Source organism: Delphinapterus leucas, chromosome 5, assembly GCF_059928025.1.
Source record: "Delphinapterus leucas isolate spDelLeu-1000000601 "Yukka" chromosome 5, BTC_Dleu_Yukka2, whole genome shotgun sequence".
In the NCBI taxonomy this organism is placed as follows: domain Eukaryota; kingdom Metazoa; phylum Chordata; class Mammalia; order Artiodactyla; family Monodontidae; genus Delphinapterus; species Delphinapterus leucas.
This window is the reverse complement of record NC_143133.1, coordinates 76,223,311-76,238,819: the sequence shown is the minus strand read 5'-3', so window position 1 is coordinate 76,238,819 and position 15,509 is coordinate 76,223,311. Positions and strand designations below refer to the sequence as shown.

General features: G+C 38.4%; 1 protein-coding gene and 1 pseudogene across 4 annotated transcripts in view; one reads left to right on the top strand and one right to left on the bottom strand.

Moving 5' to 3' along the window:
* LOC111169240 (RE1-silencing transcription factor) overlaps window positions 1-15,509 on the bottom strand; it is a 199,769-nt gene that overhangs the window by 119,095 nt on the left and 65,165 nt on the right. The window lies entirely within an intron of this gene.
* LOC149749157 (ragulator complex protein LAMTOR2 pseudogene) lies at window positions 5,125-7,081 on the top strand (annotated as a pseudogene).

Sequence of the window (15,509 nt, the reverse complement as noted above, 5' to 3'; positions counted from 1 at the left end):
ACAAGACCCAGCTCCATACACCAGTGGGCAGGCACCAGTCCCTCCCACCAGGAAGCCTGCACAAGCCCCTGAACCAACCTCACCGACCAGGGGACAGACACCAGAACCAAGAACTACAATTCTGCAGCCTGAGGAACAGAGACTGCAAACACAGAAAGTCAGACAAAATGAGATGGCAGAGAAATATGTTCCAGACAAAGGAACCAGACAAAACCCCAGAAGAACAGCTAAGTGAAGTGGAGATAGGCAATCTGCCTGAAAAAGAATTCAGAATAATGATAGTAAAGATGATCCAAGATCTCAGAAAAAGAATGGAGGCACAGGCCAAAAGATATAAGAAATGTTTAACGAAGAGTTAGAAGATTTAAAGAACAAACAGAGGAACTTCCTTCATGGCAAAGTGGTTAAGAATCTGCCTGCCAATACAGGCAACATGGGTTCAATCCCTGGCCTGGGAAGATCCCACATGCTTCAGAGCAACTAAGCCTGCGTGCCACAACTACTGAGCCTGCACTCTAGAGCTTGTGAGCCACAAATACTGAGCCTGTGTACCACAACTACTGAAGCCTGCGAGCCATAGAGCCTGTGCACCGCAACTACTGAGCCCATGCACTGCAACTACTGAAGCCCGCACACACTAGGGCCTGTATGCTGTAGCTACTGAGAACACGTGCTGCAACTACTGAAGCCTGCATGCCTAGAGCCCATGCTCTGCAACAAGAGAAGCCACAATGAGAAGCTGGTGCACTGCAACAAAGAATAGACCCCACTCACTGCAACTAGAGAAAGCCCGCACACAGCAACAAAGACCCACCGCAGCCAATAAATAAATAAAATTTTAAAATAAATCAATAAAGAACAAACAGAGGTGAACAATACAATAACTGAAATTAAGAATACACTAGAAGGAATCAATAGCAGAATAAATGAGGCAGAAGAAAAAATAAGTGAGCTGGAACACAGAATGGTGGAAAACACTGCTAGAGAACAGAATAAAGAAAGAAGAATGAAAAGAAATGAGGATAGTCTAAGAGACATCTGGGACAATATTAAGTGCACCAACATTCACATTTAGGGGTCCCAGAAGGAGAAGAGAGAGAGAAAGGGCCTGAGAAAATATTTGAAGAGATAATAATTGAAAATTTCCCTAACGTGGGAAAGGAAAAACTCACTCAAGTCCAGGAAGCCCTGAGAGTTACATACAGGATAAACCCAAGGAGGAACACTCTGAGATACATATTAATCAAACTGACAAAAATTAAAAACAAAGAGAAAATGTTAAAAGCAACAAGGGAAAAGCAACAAATAACATACAAGGGAATCCCCATAAGGTTATCAGCTGTTTTTTTCACCAGAAATTCTGCAGGCCAGAAGGGAGTGGCATGATACATTTAAAGTGATGAAAGGGAAAAACCTACAACCAAGAATGCTCTACCCAGCAAGGCTCTTGTTCAGATTTGACAGAGAAATCAAAAGCTCTACACGGCTAGAGAGACCGTGTGCTGCAACCACTGAGCCTGTGCACTCTAGAGCCCATGTGCGACAACTAGAGAGAAGCCCACACACCACAATGAAGAGCCCACATGCTGCAACAAAAGATCCTGCATGCCGCAACCAAGATCCCGCATGCCACAATTAAGACCCAACGCAGCCAAATTAAAAAAAAAAAAAAAAGCTTTACAGACAAGCAAAAGCTAAGAGAATCCAGCACCACCAAACCAGCTTTACAACAAATGCTAAAGGTACTTCTCTAGATGAAAAAGAAAAGACCAGAACCAAGAAAATTACCAATGACAAAGCTCACCAGTAAAGACAAACATATAGTAAAGGTAGGAAATCATCCATACACAAATATGAAGTCAAAACCAGGAATCATGAGGAGAGAAGAGTACGAATGCAGGATATTGGAAATGCATTTGCAATTAAGAGACCAGCAACTTAAAGCAATCGTATATATAAATACATATATAGACTGCTATATAAAAACCTCATGATAACCACAGACCAAAAATCTACAATAGATACACATACAAAAAAGAAAAAGCAATCCAAACACAACTCTAAACATAGTCATCAAATCACAAGAGAAAAGAACAAAAGAGAGGGGAAGAAAAAAGACCTACAAAAACAAATCCAAAACAATTAACAAAATGGTAATAAGAACATACATATCAATAATTACCTTAAATGTAATTGGATTAAATGCTCCAACCAAAAGACACCGACTGGCTGAATGGATACAAAAACAAGACCCATATATACCCTGCCTACAAGAGACCCACTTCAGATCTAGGGACACATACAGACTGAAAGTGAGGGGATGGAAAAAAGTATTCCATACAAATGGAAAGCAAAAGAAAGCTGGAGTAGCAATACTCATGTCAGAGAAAATAGACTTTAAAATAAAGACTGTTACAAGAGACAGAAGGGCACTACATAATGATCAAGGAATCAATCCAAGAAGAAGATATAACAATTGTAAATATATATGCACCCAACATAGGAGCACCTCAATATATAAAGCAAATGCTAACAGCCATAAAAGGAGAAATTGACAGTAACACAATAATAGTGGAGACTTTAACACCCCACTTACATCAATGGGCAGATCATCCAGACAAAAAATCAATAAGGAAACACAGGCCTTAAATGACACATTAGACCAAATGGACTTAATTAAAATTTATAGAGCATTCCATCTGAAAGCAGCAGAATACACATTCTTCTCAAGTGCACATGGAACATTCTCCAGGATAGAGCACATGCTGGTCCACAAAGGAAGCCTAAGTAAATTTAAGAAAACTGAAATCATATCAAGCATCTTTTCTGAACACAGTGCTATGAGATCAGAAATCAACTACAATAAAAAGAAACTGTAAAAAACACAAACTCAGGGAAGCTAAACCATATATTACTAAACAACCAATGGATCACTGAAGAAATCAGAGGAAATCAAAAAATACCTACAGATAAAACAAAAACACAAAGATCCAAAACCTGTGGGGCGCAGCAAAAGAAGTTCTAAGAGGGAAATTTATACCAACACAATATTACCTCAGGAAACAAAAAAATCTCAAACAACCTAAACTTACACCTAAAGCAACTAAAGAAAGAACAAACAAAACCCAAAGATAGTAGAAGGAAAGAAATCATAAAGATCAGAGCAGAAATAAATGAAATAGAGACAAAGAAAACAATAGCAAAGATCAATAAAACTAAAAGTTGTTTCTTTGAAAAGATAAACAAAATTGATAAGCCTTTAGCCAGACTCATCAAGAAAAAAAGGGAGAGGGCTCAATAATATTAGAAATGAAAAAGGAGAAGTTACAACTAACACCACATAAATACAAAGGATCATAAGAGACTACTACAAGCAACTACAAGCCAATAAAATTGGCAATCTAGAAGACATGGACAATTTCTTAGAAAGGTATAATCTTCCAAGACTGAACCAGGAAGAAACAGAAAATATGAACAGACCAATCACAAGTACTGAAATTGAAACTGTGATTTAAAAACTTCCAACAAACAAAAGTCCAGGGACCTCCCTGGTGGCGCAGCGGTTAAGAATCCACCTGCCAATGTAGGAGACACAGGTTCAATCCCTGGTCTGGGAAGATCCCACATGCCGTGGAGCAACTAAGCCCATGTGACATAACTACTGAAGCCCACGTGCCCTAGAGGCTGTGAACCACAACTACTGAGCCCATGCACCACAACTACTGAAGCCCACGTACTCTAAAGCCTGCGTGCTGCAACTACTGAGCCTGTGTGCTGCAACTACTGAGCCTGCATGCTCCAACTACTGAAGCCCACATGCCTAGAGCCCGTGTTGTGCAACAAGAGAAGCCACTGCAATGAGAAGCCCACACACTGCAACAAAGAGCAGCCCAAATCTCTAGCTGCAACTAGGGAAAGGCTGTGTGCAGCAACAAAGACCCAATGCAGCACCCCCCCAAAAAAAAGTCCAGGATTATATGGCTCCACAGACGAATTCTCTCAAACATTCAGAGGAGAGTTAACACCTATCCTTCTGAAACTACAGTAAGTCCCCTACATATAAACCTTCAAGTTGCAAACTTTCAAAGATGTGAACATGCGCTCGCATGTCCAATCACATGAGTTAGTTCACGTATCTGGCGTACATTGTCACATGTGTGCATCCTCTACAAGTGGTGTGCTTTTGTGTACTTTACTGTACAGTACTGTATAGAGTACAGTAGTACAGTATCTTTATTTCAAGCCCAGGATGTCCAGAAGCAAGCGTAAAAGCAGCAATGATGTAGCTGGTATTGTACTGTACTTTTTGAGGTACTGTACTGTAAGATTAAAATTGTTTTCTTGGGACTTCCCTTCCACTGCAGAGGTGCAGTGGTTAAGAATATGCCTGCCAATGCAGGGAACATGGATTTGATCCCTGGTCTGGGAAGAACCCACATGCCATGGAGCAACTAAGCCTGTGCGCCACAACTACCGAGCCCGCGCACCACAACTACTGAGCCCATGCTCCGCAACTACTGAAGCCCGCACACTCTAGGGTCTGAGGGCCACAACTACCGAGCCCATGGGCTGCAACCACTGAAGCCTGCGCACCTAGAGCCTGTGCTCTGCAACAAGAGAAGCCACCACAATGAGAAGCCCATGCACTGCGATGAAGACTAGCCCCCACTCACCTCAACTAGAGAAAGCCTGCATGCAGCAACAAAGACCCAACACAGCCAAAAAAAAAATGTATTCTTTATTTTTTGTTTGTTTGTCTTTTATGCATTATTTGTGTGAAAAGTATTATAAACCTATTGCAGTACAGTACTATATAGCCAATTGTGTTAATTGGGTACCTAGTCTAACTGTGTTGGACTTACGAATGAATTGGACTTATGAACGCACTCTCGGAACAGAACTCATTCATATGTAGGGGACTTACTGTATTCCAAAAAACTGAAGAGGAAGGAGTACTCCCAAACTCATTCTATGAGTCCACCATCACCCTGATACCAAACCCAGAGAAAAATACCACAAAAAAAGAAAATTACAGGCCAATATCACTGATGAACATAGAAGCACAAATTCTCAACAAAATACTAGAAAACCAAATCCAAGAATACATTAAAAGGATAATACACCAAAAAAAAAAAAAAAAAACGATCATACACCATGATCAAGTGGGATTTATCTCAAGAATGCAAGGATTTTTCAATATCTGCAAATCAGTGTGATACACCACATTAACAAATTGAAGAATAAAAACCATATGATCATCTCGATACAGAAAAAGCTTTTGACAAAATTCAACACACATTTATGATAAAAACTCTCCAGAAAGTGGGCATAGAGGGAACCTACCTCAACATAATACAGGCCATATATACTAAACCCACAGCTCACATCATACTCAATAGTGAAAAGCTGAAAGCATTTCCTCTAAGATCAGGAACAAGACAAGGTGTCCACTCTCATCACTTTTATTCGACATAGTTTTGGAAGTCCTAGCCATGGCAATCAGAGAAGAAAAAGAAATAAAATGAATCCCAATTGGAAAACAAAAAGTAAAACTGTCACTCTTTGTAGATGACATGATACTATACATAGAAGATCATAAAGATGCTAAGGGCGTTCCGGAGCAGGGCAGCTGGACTATGGGAAGCAGCAGGCAGAGGGCAGCAGTAGGAAACTCAGGGATCTGGGTGCAAAAGCCCAGGGATAGGAGCCGCAGGCATGCTGCGTCCCAAGGCTTTGACCCAGGTGCTAAGCCAGGCCAACACTGGAGGCATCCAGAGCACCCTGCTGCTGAATAACGAGGGATCTCTGTTGGCCTACTCCGGTTACGGGGATACAGACGCCCGGGTCACCGCTGCCATCACCAGTAACATCTGGGCGGCCTACGACCGGAATGGGAACCAGGCGTTTAATGAAGACAATCTCAAATTCATCCTCATGGACTGCATGGAGGGCCAGGTAGCCATCACTCGAGTGGCCAACCTTCTACTGTGCATGTATGCCAAGGAGACTATTGGCTTCGGAATGCTCAAGGCCAAGGCCCAGGCCTTGGTGCAGTACCTGAAGGAGCCTCTCACCCAAGTAGCAGCATCATAATGGGTGTTGGTGGAAGCAGGGGTTCAGAAAAGAGAGATGGCCATTTGGAGGGGCAGGGCCTCCTGGGGAAGCTTTCCTGGATGTGGAGGGTTGGGGGGACTTTGTTCTTCCCAAGAATAAACTTCAACTCCTGTCTTGAAAAAAAAAAAGATGCTAGCAGAAAACTACTAGAGCTCATGAATAAATTCGCTAAAGTTGCAGAATACAAAGTTAATACACAGAAATCTCTTGCATTTCTATACACTAACAATGAAGGATCAGAAACAGAAATTAAGGAAACAATCCCATTTACCATTGCATCAAAAGAATAAAACACCTAGGAATAAACCTGCCTAAGGAGGCAAAAGACCTGTACTCTGAAAGCTATAAGATGCTGATGAAAGAAAGTGAAGGCAACACAAACAGATGGAAAGATATACCATGTTCTTGAATTGGAAGAATTAGTATTGTCAAAATGACTATGCTATCCAAGGCAATCTCCAGATTCAATGCAATCCCTATCAAATTACCAATGGCATTTTTCACAGGACTAGAACAAAAAATTTTACAATTTGTATGGAAACACAAAAGACCCCGAATAGCCAAAGCAATCCTGAGAAAGAAAAATGGAGCTGGAGAAATCAGGCTCCATGGCCTCAGACTATACTACAAAGTTACAGTAATTAAAACAGTATGGTATTGGCACAAAAATAGAAATATAGACTAATAGAACAGGATAGAAAGCCCAGAAATAAACCCATGCACCTATGGTCAGTTAATCTATGACAAAGGAGGCAAGAATATACAATGGAGAAAAGACAGTCTCTTCAATAACGGTGCTGGGAAAACTGGACAGTTACATGAAAAAGAATGAAATTAGAACATTCTCTAACACCATAAACAAAAATAACCTCAAAATGGATTAAAGACCAAAATGTAAGACTGGATACTATAAAACTCTTATAGGAAAACATAGGCAGAACACTCTTTGACATGAAATACAACAATATCTTTTTGGATCCAACTCCTAGAGTAATGAAAATAAAAACAAAATTTTTTTAATGGGACCTAATTAATCTTAAAAGCTTTTGCACAACAGAGGAAGCCATAAACAAAACAAAAAAACAACCCACAGAATGGGAGAAAATATTTGCAAACGAAGCGACCAACTGGGGATTAATCTCCAAAATACACAAACAGATAATGCAGCTCAATATCAAAAAAACAAACAACCCAATCCAAAATGGTCAGAATATCTAAATAGACATTTCTCCAAAGAAGATATACAGATGGCCAAAAAGCCCATGGAAAGGTGCTCAACATCACTAATTACTAAGAGAAATGCAAATCAAAACCTCAATGAGGTATCACCTCACACCAGTTAGAATGGCCATCATCAAAACGTCTATAGGGACTTCCCTGGTGGTCCAGTGGTTAAGACTCTGTGCTCCCAATGCAGGGGGCCTGGGTTCTATCCTTGGTCAGAGAACTAGATCCCGCATGTCTCAACTAAAGATCCCTCATGCCACAACAAAGATCCCGCGTGTCACAGCTAAGACCTGGCTCAGCCAAGTAAATAAATAAATAATTAAAATTTAAAAAAAAGTCTATAAACAATAAATGCTGGAGAGGGGGCTTCCCTGGTGGCGCAGTGGTTGAGAGTCTGCCTGCCGATGCAGGGGACACAGGTTCGTGCCCCGGTCTGGGAGGATCCCACATGCCGCGGTGCAGCTGGGCCCATGAGCCATGGCCGCTGAGTCTGTGGGTCCAGAGCCTGTGCTCCGCAACAGGAGAGGCCACAGCAGTGAGAGGCCCGCGTACCGCAAAAAAAAAAAAAAAAAAAAAAAAATGCTGGAGAGGGTGTGGAGAAAAGGGAACCCTCCTACACTATTGGTGGGAAGGTAAATTGGTACAACTAATATGGAGAACAGTATGGAGGTGCCTTAAAAAAAGAATTACCACATGATCCAGCAATCCCACTCCTGGACATATATCTGAAGAAAACCATAATTTGAAAAGATACATGCACTCCAGTGTTCATTAGAGCACTATTTATAATAGCCAAGACATGGAAGCAACCTAAGTGTCCACCGACAGACGAATGGATAAAGAAGATGTGGTACATATATACAATGGAATATTATTCAGCCATAGAAAAGAACAAAATAATGCCATCTGCAGCAACATGGATGGACCTAGAGATTATCATACTAAGTGAAATAAGTAAGACAGAGAGAGACAAATATCATATGATATTATATGTGGAATCTAAAACAAATGATACAAGTGAACTTATTTACAAAACAGAAACAGACGCACAGACTTCAAAAACAAACTTATGGGGCTTCCCTGGTGGCGCAGTGGTTGAGAATCTGCCTGCCAATGCAGGGGATACGGGTTCGAGCCCTGGTCTAGGAAGATCCCACATGCCGTGGAACAACTGGGCCCGTGAGCCACAACTACTGAGCCTGCGCATCTGGAGCCTGTGCTCCGCAACAAGAGAGGCCACGACAGTGAGAGGCCCACTCACCGCGATGAAGAGCGGCCCCCGCTTGCCACAACTAGAGAAAGCCCTCGCACAGAAACGAAGACCCAACACAGCCAAAAGTAAATAAATAAATAATAAAAAAAAACAAAAGAAAACCCCCAAACTTATGGTTACCAAAGGGGAAAGGTGGGAGAGGGATAAATTAGGAGTTTGGGATTAACATATATACACTACTATATATAAAATGGGTAATCAACAAGGACCTACTGTATAGCACAGGGAACTCTATTCAATACTCTGTAATAAACTATATGGGAAAAGAATCTGAAAAAGAATGGATATATGTAATGTATAATTGAATCATTTTGCTGTACACCTGAGACTAACAGAACATTGTAAATCAACTATACACCAATATAAAATAAAAATTAAACAAAAAAGAATATATTTAGTAGTTAAACTCTGTGGAATATTAAGTGTGGAATATTAAGTGTTCTTTTAAAGTCAGAGGGCATGTTCAGGTAACCTACACACCCTGCACTATTAGCTGGAAAAGAGGTCTTAATAACTGTACCTGGTAGAATGCTCAGTAATAAGTGTATTACACCTGATACCCTTAGCGTAAAACACCTAACCAGCTCATGTGACCATGACTTCTACTCCAGGTATGCTGCTTTGTATTTCAGGGGGCCATTCTCTGACCTCAGTCTTAAGTGATTTACCTAGGTCTTTCTTCTCAGAGTGATTCTTTGGGGATAGTTCCCTGTGCCCTAGGGTTAGGGAAAAAAAAATAGCTGAGTTGGGCTTTCGCCCTCAATTTAGCTTTAAAAATGATTAATTGTCACCCTGTAAAGAATCTAATGTATAATGACATGGGTCTTTTTAATACAAATAGTGGGGCAGTTTCAATACAGCAGGTAGTGTTTCAATATGGCGGCCCAGGGCAGGTCACCCCAAAATGTGCCTCAATGGCATGTTAATTATTGTGAATTAAAGTTGCTTAAGAAAGAGCCAGCAAGAGAGACACTTTGACCCTCCTCTCTGTCTCCCTGAAAGCAGGAAAATAATCTCATATGAAAGATGCACTCCCTGCATCTGAAAGGTAGAAGGGACACTCTTAATCGCCAGAGATGGGGAATTCAGAGCTGAAAAGCCTGTAAAAACAAACCTTGTTACTTCTTTAATTTACTTCCCTAAGCCAAAACTCTGTATAGATTCTTCACTAATTAACTACCCAAAGTCTAAATTTCTTTGTCTTGTCAATTCCTCACAAATGTATTGTTTCTTTATCTAAAAAGAATAAAAGCTGCCTGCTTTGGTTACTTATTAGGTCCCATTTCTATGAGACCTCTGGGCACATAAATAAAAGTTTTTCTTTTTCTCCTGTTAATCTGTCTTGTGTCCATTTTACTATTAGTCCAGCCACAAGAACTCAAGAGGGTAGAGGGGGAAATTTATTCAACCCTGACAGTTGGTGAGCCAGGCAGGAGCCTGGCTGGAACCTGCTTCCTGCCCTGAGGCTACTGCAGATGAGAGATCCTGAGACATCTGATAAAGACCAGCAGAAGGTAAGATTTCTTACCACGTCAGCTTCCTGGATCTCTGTGTGCAAGGTCTGGTGGAAGGGAAAGTGGTGAGAGTTCCTTACTCCCTCTCTAAATTTAGATTAGCAGGAGAAAATATTTTTCAGCTAGTTCCTTGTACTTAGCAACTCTTGGGAATTCTTTTCTTCCCAGAGATGGTCACTGTTTTTCTTCGTCTCTGTCTGTTGTATTGTTTGCCATAAGGAGGAAGAACCATAGGGCAGAATGCAGGCATAGGTCCTTCCTATAAGCCTGCTGTTTGAGCCAGCCTCATAGACTAGTGAGTTAATGTTTCTCACCAGACCTGCATCTACTTAAACAAACTTTGCTGTGGATCTTCCATATAAACCCAGATAAAGTTTGTCCTTCCACCTTGCTTTATGTCCTGAGATCTCAGCTTTGTGTCCAGTGAGAATATTCTCTCTGGTCCCGGCCATTTGGAAGGTGCATCTGGTGGCCAGTTGAATAGTCTTGGGTTTTGAAACAGAAAGTCAGCACTCTGGCCATACCAACTCTCAGGAGAGTTTGTCTTAATGGGCTGTTGTCTCAGCCTTCATTGCCTTACTTTCTTAGACTAACTATGGGAGTGAACTTTCTTGATCATGTGAGGGCTACATACTCTTGTGAGATACTTCTTTCATCTTTGGTTAAGCCATAAAAAAGGCTTATTGGTTTGAGTCTGTATTTGAAATTAATACAAGATCCTACTCATCAATGACCAGAAAAAGGATCCTTTAAGTTGGCTATATTTAAGAGGAAAAAAATTTTGAAAGCTCTCATCATAAATAACTTATATTGATACTTATGGGAGGATCAAATTGAAAGGAAAAAAAAGTATAATGGTGAGCTTTAGGTAGGCCCTTATAAAGATGAAAAAACAGAAATTAGACCTAAAAGTAAGATGCAACATAAATTCCCCTTCTAAAAAAAATCGCCCATCTCCTCTATAATTCCCCAGTGCCTCCTGCAAATAATCAGGAAGTAAATCAGCTGGAAGCCAATATTCAAGGGTTTAATAGAAACAACTTTCTTTGTCTTGCAAAACTGTACAAAATGAGAAATGCAACTGTAGAAACAAGTCAAGTTCCACTTGCCTTTACCAATTCCCACTCCTTACCTATTCCTCTCAAAATGCTTTCTAGATATTATAAAAGATCAGGATATTGGAGCAAAACTGTCCTGTACTTTAAAAATTATTTTAAAATAATTACCCTAAGACTTATAATAAATAAATAAATATATATATATATATATATATATATATATATATATATATAAAATAATAGATAAATATACTCCAGAACTCCTAGGAGAAAACCTAACATTTTCTTTGGCCCTAAAAGCTATAAATCTTATCATGTCTTTGAAATGTAAACACAGCCCACATTGCCTGAGACTGAGCCTGGATTAGCTGAATTGGTAAAACCTGAAACCAAAAAACCAAGGGAAAGAGGCCTTTTAAAACACAAACTGCTAAAAGGATCTCTTGCCCAAACTCTAGTGAATCACATCCCTTCTGCAATTATTTGTCAAGGGCAAATACAGATCTTAAGTCTTCTCCACAAATAATAAAAGATGTTAGCCATCTGAGCAAGTAAACTTAATTTATTTCAACTTTATTTATAAACTAGTGACTTTTCTATTGTACCTGACTCATGACTAAAGTTTTAAAATGAAAACTAAGAGATCTCTGGTTGTGTATATGTCTATATGGGTACATTATAGATATTTTTCTACCTCTAGATGGTATTGCCAAAATTAATTTGTAGAAGAGCTCCACTTAATTGGCCTAAACAAACAAGCACTTACATTAAAATTCTCAAAAATATAATAAGAACCCAAAATTTTTTCAAGTTCTAGGATAACCTTTGATAAATAAAAGCTAATTTTAGGCTTTTTGGTTTAATTAATATAGGTATGTCTTCAGAGTTACAAGCATTAAATATAATGCATATAAAAAATTTTGTTCTACCTAGTTTTGCTAGTCAAATGGGCTTATGCTGTCTCTGTTGCAAATTTTGCCAGCAAAAAAAAACGAAAGAAAACCTTAATGAATAGCTGCTTTAATGACTCATTAAATTTTCATAAGTAAACTAAGTATGATTGTTAAAAACAAATGAATTAAATAGATGTAAATTAGATAAGAATTTTTAGCTGAGGCTTTTAATAATAATTGTTTTATTATGTGTCTATTTTTCTAAATTCTTTGGTAATTTAAGTTACAACCTTAGAGTTTTGCTGAGTTAAATTAAATGATGGGAATTCATTGGGTGTCTATATCATTTCCAAATAAGATAAAATACAGAAACATTAATTGCTAAACAAGTTTAAGTTTACCTACTTTTGATGTGTTATGTTTGGGTCTGTTAGTAGATATAGCTTGTGCTTTATTGAAATACTGTGCTATGAAGTGGCATATATTTCTAGAAATTATGAAATGTATTTACGTTTGCCAAGCCGCAAAATGTTAATACAGTTCACAGTTGTTTACTTCTTTATTTCCCCCCGAAATTAAGATTTTAAAGGATTAAGAATTCTAATTAATATATGTAGTTAAAGGTACCAGAAATAAAAAAAGAAGTATTATGTGTTTTGGGCTAAAAAAAGGTAAAGAGGTGCTTTTGTTAAGGAAAGAGAAAGCGATTTTTTCCTAAAGCTGGCTATTTCTAAATGGGAAAGAAAACAAGGGACAAATAAAATGAACATAGACAATTATAAAAGGTCTATGAAAAAAAGAATCTTTAGGAATTTTATGTGTGATCAGGACTGGCTAAGACTGAAATGAATTTAATTAAGTAAATGAGTTTTAATATCAAAAGTAAACTGGTGCAAAATTAAAATTTGGTATGTATCTCTGTTAAAAAGGACAAAGTTTTCTTAGATTATTGGTCTAGTCTTAATAAGAAATTGTAAGAAAAAGAGTTTTCTTTACCTTTAATCTGTCTAGAAAAACAGATTCTATGTTTTGTCTTTATCAGATTTTTGATCACTTAGAAGACACACACACACACAAATCTAAGTCTTTTCAATATTAAAAGAACTAAGGCTTTTTACAACTATTTAACTTTCTGTATTTGCCAGAGATGTCTTTATCACTTTGATTAAATGGGCAGCTCAGTATTCTTTCACAGTGACCTATGATCCTATTTGACCAAGTGTTTTAAAAACGTTTGATATTTTTGACAAACTGCACGAAAAAACAAATTCTAAATGAAGTCTTATTGAACTGGAAATAATTTTGGGGTTTTCCAGAGGGCCCCTGGAACACCTCAAAAATTTATTTTCTCTCCTTATAAAAGAGATACTAAATTAATTAGGCTTATTTTGTATGTTAAATTACATAGGAAGCATTGTCAAGTAAATGATGATAAACCTTCTTAGGTCATATTGTATGGGTAAATGTTATTAACATAAATGTTCTAGAAAATAACTGAAAATCCTAAGCTTTGGATATGTCCTAGCATGTTAGCCATAATTCTAGTTGTTATCTTAAAATGATATGTGTCTCAGAGATAACTAAATTTCTTTATCAGTTCCATTATAATGAATCAGATCTTCAATAATGGACATTTTAAAGTCTTTTATCATCTACACACAGTTACTGTTTTACTCACATGCTTTTACAAAAGCTTTCTGCAAATGTGTTTTATCTTGAGGGGAATTCATGGAAAGCAATCTAACAAGTATTCTAGAATATAAGTTTCTGATGACTTTCAAATCATACCTGGGTAAGAATTTACAGAACCCTAATGGAGAAACTGATGGCTTCAAAAAATTTCTAACAAAAGATCAAGTGGAGCAAGAATTAATTATGGGACCAAATAAACTGAGGAAGATAATTATAATTTTTTATGATTTATTAAAATTTGAAACATTGCTGATTTAAAAAATTTTTTGTTTCTCCAGATTTAAGGAGACTTTTTTCTCTTTTCTCTTAAGCTGTGACTTAGAACAATTTGGTCCATTATAGGTTTCTAAGCAGCATTGGAACATTTATCTTTTTCTCTCTACTGGATCCCTCCAGAATTCAGAAACTCTCAGTGAGTACTCTTATTTTCTTGGCAATATAGTTATTTGCATAAGTTCAGTAAGAATCTGTTTTTCTTATAACAAAACACAATTGGAAACACTGATTATATAATATTATCACTGCTTTGACTGGAATGCCATATTGGAGAGAGACATGCATAGACTCAGATATGACCAGACAGCTTTGAGAAACTAAGATTGACTTTATGTAGCCAATAAAGCCTGTTGGAAAAACAGCCTAGTACCTTACTTTCAGGTGAAAGTAGCCTTTCAACAGCCTTACCAGGTGAATAGGGAGGGTCATTTCCTGGCAGACCCAGGAAATAGTTTATTTTGAGGACCTCGTGAAGAAAGGAATTCACCCAAATCTATACCTATTGCAGGCAAAGTCTATTGGCGAATGTTCGGCTTGGTTTCTTAGCCTTGAGAGGCTATTAAAAATTCAATCTGAGGGACTTCCTTGGTGGTCCAGTGGTTAAGGCTTTGCCTTCCAATGCAAGGGATGTGGGTTTGATGCCTGGTCAGGGAGCTAAGATCCCACATGCTGCACGGCCAAAAACAAAAAACAAAAACAGAAGCAATATTGTAACAAATTCAATAAAGACTTTAAAAATTGTCCACATCAAAAAAATCTTAAAAAAAAAAAATTCAATCTGAGATTCCTCATAAAAAGTTCCAGCAAAGCAGATTTAAAATAGTCCATATGCTCAATCACTATTCTTGCTGTACTTATGTAAACAACCAGGCCAAGGTTATTGAATCTAGACTTTTTTTTTTTTTTTTTTTTTGCGGTACGTGGGCCTCTCACTGTTGTGGCCTCTCTCATTGCGGAGCACAGGCTCCGGACGCGCAGGCTCAGCGGCCATGGCTCACGGGCCTAGTCGCTCCGCGGCATGTGGGATCTTCCCGGACAGGGGCACGAACCCGTGTCCCCTGCATCGGCAGGCGGACTCTCAACCACTGCGCCACCAGGGAAGCCCTAGACTTATTTTGGAAACAAATTAGTCTAATTTGGCTATCTTTGGTAAAAAACTGGGGGTAATTGTAGAGAGAAAATTATGTTTCAGCAGAAACTATAATACACACTTGTAGACACCAAATTCTAGTTCTGTTCATTGTCTTTGAGGGTTTTGTTATTTACCTGTAAAATAGACTATATCCTGAATTCTTCAAGTTTCCTCCTATATCAGGCTATTACTCTCCAAACTATCCTTTCCAAATTTGTCCTATTATTTTTTTATCTGAAATCACTGAAAACTAAAACTGCCTTTTTATGAAGCCCTACAAACTGAAGCTAGACAATTTGAAATAAACTTCAAAAGCTCATATTTAAACAA